The 6812-nt window shown below is 40.1% G+C and overlaps 1 long non-coding RNA gene across 1 annotated transcript; it reads left to right on the top strand.

Annotated features, from left to right (window-relative positions):
* The first annotated feature begins 2451 nt into the window (after positions 1 to 2451).
* On the top strand, positions 2452 to 5544 carry LOC107076700 (uncharacterized). Its single transcript, XR_001477871.2, has 2 exons — positions 2452 to 2722; positions 4183 to 5544. It is a non-coding gene; the product is annotated as an uncharacterized lncRNA (long non-coding RNA).
* The last annotated feature ends 1268 nt before the right edge of the window (positions 5545 to 6812 follow it).

The raw sequence follows: 6812 nt of genomic DNA, 5'->3' as shown, positions 1-6812 counted from the left end.
CGTTTCCAGACAAGGCTAATTGTCATACGTTTTTTATGTCACCTGATGAGAAATTTCTTCACAAAATTGAAAAAGAGCTGGAAGGCAACTAATGAATAAAATAAAGATCACGCTTATTGCCACTGTGCTATCACTGGAGAGAGGAAGTGTCAAACCGTCTTAAAGAGAAATGTCTTGGTGCAACAGATTCCATGCAAGAATTATGAACACATGCATCACCTGCCCATACATTCCTGTGCCAGGACATCAAGGCTCCTTTCAAACTGCTGCATAAAGGGGAAAAAAAGCACTCAGGATATAATCATTGTTCCAACCGATAAGCTTGTAAAATGATTAAATTACATTTGACAACCTTGAGCACATGCAAAGCAGGAGACTCTGTTCTAATGTCCCATCAAAACCAGCTGCTGAAGAGAAAATAATAGAATGACAGCATTCATTTGAACTCACATTCAGGGACTCATTGTAATATAGAAGGAAGTGTCAGCATGTCATCGATTCATAGCATCTCTGAACCGAATGGAAGTTATGAGCTGGGCAACATCACTGAGTGCAGCTGAACTTGTACCATGAGCCGATACTCAGCCAACTCCATCCATTTTCCGGATGACAAAAATGAAAACAGTGTGAGAGCTGTAAGAGAGCTCTAACTACGCTCTATCACTCAGTTGATTTGGCACTGTTTGGCAGAGGTATTTAATTACATCACAGAGCTTCATTTATTTCTTTATAAAACTCTAAATATATTTGTATAGCTGAAGAATGAAGACAAACACCTAAACTATAAGAGAGTCTGTGTAGCTTACAGGCTTAAAGTTCATTGAATCTTCCTCCTTTCTATTGGCAATGAAGCAAAATCACTCTGCGTGCAATATTACACTGAAAACAATAGGCTTACAGGAACTGACTAATACAACATTACAAATAGTTTATAAATTTCACACACAGTATTTGAATGGATATACAATATATATAAACAGTATAAAATACATTCTTATTTTGCGATAAACGGCTTTGCTATGGTTGAGGTCAGAAATATACAGTTCATGTCTGGTTCAGATCCCACACATGCCTCAGCCACAGATGTACAGTACAGTGGCATCTACACACATCTGGATGAGAACAAAACAGTGTACATGGCTTTATAGCCTCTTTTCCCACTGAGGCCTAATAAAAGACATTAAAATTACAAGCAGAGTTTGTACCATATGTTTCTTGGCATGTTGCGACTGCCAGTTTGTTTTTTCATTGTTCATTTCAATTTGTCAGCAAATCATTCCCTATTTCACAACCTCTGTGGGATGTGTATCAAGAGCTCAAGGGGCCCCTTGAGAACTGTGCAGGACGTCAAGCTTCACTGGAAGGTGTATGATGTTGATGCTATTTAGACATTTAGGCTGCATAAGGTGGTCAAACTGTTTTATTCACAAGTTGTAGTTTTACACCCATTTCTTCAAAGAATGAAAACTTCAAACTGCAGCACTCCAATTCTCAAATCCAAAAGGGAAAAATCTAAATAATTTTATAGGTAGGTAAGTTGTTTTAGATTTTTGAGAATGAATTTCTTAAGAAATTTAAATATATTATTACCTGTCAGGGATACTAGCAATTAGTTTATTTTTACTTTGCTTTACTTTTAACAAAGAGTACGAGAAATCCATTCAATGCAAATCCTGTATTTCCATATTCTTCTTAGATAATTTTTAATATGGTAGGAAATGTGATAGCTTTCGTGCATAATTGTTCAGCAAAAATTTATTTGCATTTTTGCAATACTGCACTAAAAGCACATAATCAAACTCTTGTCTGTTTTGAAACAATGAATGTGATTGATTTTCAGCTAAAATCCCCTTGGCAGATCCAGACCACAGATCCAACATGACCATTAAACCTTCTTGCGTCAATACGAAGGATGCATTTCTCTTACTTCTGATTACCTATATTCCTTCGGGGCTACAAATTCATGACTTCCGTATTTCCCGGCTCATGTAAAGACTCTGATTTGCACTGTTTGCAGAAATAATGTTAATAAGCAGTTGGTTGAACACTGATGAAGCAGTCCCAGCAGTGTTATATATCCGTGGAAAGTACAGTAGGTAAATTAATATGTTCAACATGGACCTAGAAAAAGAAGCTAACAGCAAACAGATATGGTAGATAGAAAGGGTGACTTGTTCTTCCCTTTCTGCTTAAACAAGAATTCACTAGGTATGGCAATGCCCAAGATCAAAGCGTAATGAACTATTATGGAGACAATATTTGGCTTAACCCGCTTGGCTGAGGGCCGGCCACCTGCTGGGTAACCAAGGGGTCACTGCAGAGGATACAAAAGTCGCAGGCAAAGGGGAGGGATATCACGTTGGTATAGCGTTCGGTGGAGGAAGGGTGAAGGGAGTGATTGCTGATTACTGACGGCTGGGAACGATTGAGCGTGGTTGTCGTCATCCCTGCCGAACTTTCGTTATATAAACTCCATTTGAACAAGAAGACTAACGATTGTTTTTCCTTTTGTGGCGTCGGGTCAGAATGAAACACAAATGGGTTTTCGGAGCTTTTCAACGCAAGCACTGAACGCCAGACGGTCAAACTTTCCCGATGCTTTCCTGAAAAGAAATGTAGAAACGTGAGACGGTCCCGACACAGGTTTGAAGCAGAAGTTAGGAAAACAGGGCACATCAAGTCAATGCAGGACCGTAGTACGACATCACGCAGAACTCACTGGGTAAGTGCACAGGTGTTACCCGAGCCCCCGGAGGAATTGGCATTCCCTCACATTTCAACACAGTTCCCAATTAGCTCTTTTCCCCAGCCTATTTAATGCTGCCTCACACTCTCCCCGGTGCTCAGAATTAGGGTTTTCCTGGCTAGAGCTACTGTCTTATTGTTATTCACTACTTGGTTTTTGGCTTCCTGACAGGTCTAACCTGTAGGAGTAATAATTGACACAAACTTCAGCATTGACTTCCCAGTGTGCAACATAAAATGGCAACAACTGTGTCTCAACGAGCGCCGTTACCGGTGCCTCTAGTCCTTTACTAGTTTATTTCCATAAATACGTAACGTGTTTTGCTAACAAATTCAACGGGTTTTATCGTGGCCGAAGAAGCCCAGTGTTGCTAAACAATATCATTTTAGGAGTAAATCCATCGTGCGAGAATGTATTATATTATGTGGGGACCCCAGGGGTGCTACCGTGATTGATCAGCTTTTGGTACCCTGACTTCTTTTCTCGGAGGCTGTATCTCATGTACTGTACCAGCTCTTTTTCCTGTACAGATCATGGACCAAACACGGGCATGTAAGAACAAATGTCAGCGATTCCATGTTAAAAACAACACACAGAATTGTTTTGCAAATAGCTGTTGTCTCACTTGTATGCCTTATCTCCCTCCATGTAGTCGTCACTGACCTGATCAGTATCCTATCCTATACTGTATGTACTGTACGGTACATGTGCGTCTTAATTCGCTCTGTCCCGCGTGTTCCGCATGTGTCTGTTTAGAATGTCAAAAACTCAGGTTTCGTAAGTTCCCTGCAATCAAGACAAAATCTATGACCTTTCATCTTAAAAATAAAACTTCCAAAAAACAACCACGAGTTTATTCTCATTATAATGTTCCAGTGTGTGGCTTGTCAAAAGCTTTTAAAAGTGTGAGATTTGATAGGTTACCGTCTGATATCTGGTGGGAATCTAATCGCTGTGCTTTTGCTTATCTTTCTGCTGCGCAGACCTGATTTTTTCATTATGGAAATGCATTAACAGACAAGCAGAACTTTTGAGGGGAGATAAGAGTTTTGTTTCACCACCAGGAAAAAAAAAATCACTCAAACTGCCCTCAATGTGTCTTGTAACTGTGTGAATAACAACCGGCTTTACCACAACAAGAAAAAACTGACACATTTTCTATCGATACAAATTAAAAGATAAATGGTTCAAACGGTGTGCATCCTTGTCACACAGGCGATAAAGCTGTCAGACGCGTCTCTCTTTTTATGTGATTGAAAGATATTCGGTGTTCTGCGAGAGGTGTAAATGATAATTGGAAGTGTTTCTCTTTTCTTTCGAGCGTGTTTTGACTCAACCTGCCTGTTTTTTTCAGAGTTACTGTGTGGCACGGTTGTGATTTGAGGTTTTGTATTTATTTTTTCTGACATGGGCTGAGGGAACCCTTGTATTTCTAGAGCAGGCGCCTTCTCAGCTTGACACTCCAGAAGAAAAACGTCATCTGGCGTCGACCTTCAGATGAGAGCTCGAGGACGCTCGTGGGGCGGTGGCACAAGGACAGAAAGTACATGAATATATTTATTATAACGTCTTGTTGCTTTGGAAGCAGACCAACTGTTGAGGATTTCGTTCTGTGAACTGCAATAAAAATGTATATACTGTATAGGGAGCGACGTATTCACTGTTGCATTTAGGGAGAAGATGTTCTTGGGTTTTAATAAGGAAAAGTCATATTGTAAATATTTATATTTACCATTGACGTGGTTGTTGGCTGTTTTATTCTAGCGGTAAAAATATTGTTAATTCCCATGACACTGATAGCCCTGCTCACGACAGTGTCTGGCACAAACATTTGAAAATCACTCAACACGAGATACCTTCGCCGGTAGTCCTTTGCGTACACACACTGAAGCTCTTTCTCATGTCTTTACCTTTATCTTGATTTTTTTTTATTACTTTGCCACATTATCTATAGGATATAAATGTGTTGGCTTAAAGACCAAAGTTTTTATTGAAGTAGCCTCTTCTAGCTCAGTGATTCCCATTCTGTATATGCAGTATAGTTCACATGTAATAGTATGCATTTGTCTACATTACATGTCACCTGTTAAGTCTCTGCTCAGTATTGATATTGATCTAAATTAGTGTTTAAGATATCCTTCTCATTAAAGCTGACACTCAGTTTGAGCATGCTGTGATATAACACCCAATTGAGCCTGATAAATTTATTGTCCCGACTATTAAAACTATAGGTCACACCTGCTCTCTAAACCAAGCAATTGAGCAGGAAACCCTGCTTTCAGTTCCAGCTCTGAGCTGCCAGCAATGCGGTGAGCTTATAAAACATTTACTGGGCTGTAATCATAAAACATTTGCCAACTCTTTCAGCTTGCACTTTTTCCACCCCCTGTAACTACAACAACACAACATCATAGGATTTGGGTTCCCAGTGTCTGCTTTAAATATTGTTTCTGGAGTCTGTAGATTTGGGCCTGGTGTTCCCTTTGTGTTAACAGCATGTTTAAAAGTATTGTGCATGAATGGCCAACAGTCACCTGCAGACATGAAAGATCTATAAGTGTCAGAATGATAGGTTCTGGATGCAGAGTTAACTGTGCTTACAATTGTTCAGCAATGTACTGACATCCACATCACTGTTCACGCTGCCTTCTGTGTCTTACTTTGGGCAGAATCAAGTGTTTAAACTCTCCTAGACATGTGCCTTCAGCATCTGATACTGCACATCAGTCTGTGATGATAGACATCAGTCTATCAAACACTACTGAAAGAAAAAACTGTTTTGTCCTCCTATTCCTTCATTCACTGTCTTGATATAATAGTACACATTCTATGTCTTTACATAATAATGACACAAGACAGGAGTTCAGCAATTTCAGATTGCTCAAATGAATTATAGACCACACCAAAAAGGCCAGGTCATTCAGCAGCAGTGTCCCGAGCACCAAGTGCAGTGGCGTTCAGTAATGCGCAGCTGAAGAGGGAGTTTCCAGTCTGAGCACATGATCACTGCTGACCAGCTGAGGGGTGGCTCCCTGTGGGCCCAGTCTGTCCCCACCTGGAGCACAGTGACCCTGCAGGCTGTAGCTCCCCAGTCTGTCCACACCTGGTCCATCTGCAGTTGGGAACATTCATTTGAGAGTGTCCAGACAGGCCCTTACTTCAGATGCACCCTTCCTGTGGATAAGACTGATTCATCGCTGAAGGGTTTGAACAGTGCTTTGTGTAGCTCCAGTTCGGGTCCTTTTCTACAGAGAAATACAGTACGTGTCTCAGAAGGCAGTACACTCCTGCAGAAGCAGAAGAGGAGCTAGAAGACATCTTCATGGATATAGGGAAGACTGGAGAAAGCCCTCCGACTACAAGGTTCTCAAGATGTAAGCACAGTTTTATTCAAGCATTGCATGACCTGTTTGTAAAAGCTAGATACTGTATACCTAAAGATGAGAGGGGTTTACTTATTTCTCTTTGCAGGGAAAAACAGCTACAATATATGCCGTAACTATAAAAAAAGACTGTGTGAAATTAACATTTTAACGAGGAAAAAGCAGGGTTGTACTAAATGTTCATTTAAATTTCAAATAAGCTTGAACTAAATTAAGCGTTCCGAAATACGGTAAGTCTGCACTTTCATCTGGGCCATCTAGTCTCACCCTGAAGCTCATGACTGTCGGGCTGAGAGGTTCATATGTTTCTGTGACTAGAGTCAGATGACTTCTGGAGCTCAGTGAAAACCCGGGGAGAAATGCCGAACTGCGCCTCATTTTACACCTCATTTGAAGTGCTGTGTTTAATCAATATTAATGCCCAGACTTCAAATACCATGAAGCAACCCCTCAATAATTCCATGTTGAACAGTACAGCTGTTTTTAAATAGATGGAAATTAGTTAATACTTTTATGACAGATTTACTCACAAATTATGGATCAGTGTGGAGACCACTACCAAACTATAATAGAAAATGCAAAATTAGTTCATTTGCAGCATGTCTTCATTTGATGTTGTGCTTTTAAAAAAAAATAGGATGCTTTTTCCATTGACTTATATTTTAAGTAAATTCAAGTGGTTC

This window comes from Lepisosteus oculatus, chromosome 5 (assembly GCF_040954835.1).
Source record: "Lepisosteus oculatus isolate fLepOcu1 chromosome 5, fLepOcu1.hap2, whole genome shotgun sequence".
Taxonomy (NCBI): Eukaryota; Metazoa; Chordata; class Actinopteri; order Semionotiformes; family Lepisosteidae; genus Lepisosteus; species Lepisosteus oculatus.
The sequence above is the reverse complement of the archived record's forward strand: the minus strand, read 5'-3'. Positions and strand labels throughout refer to the sequence as shown.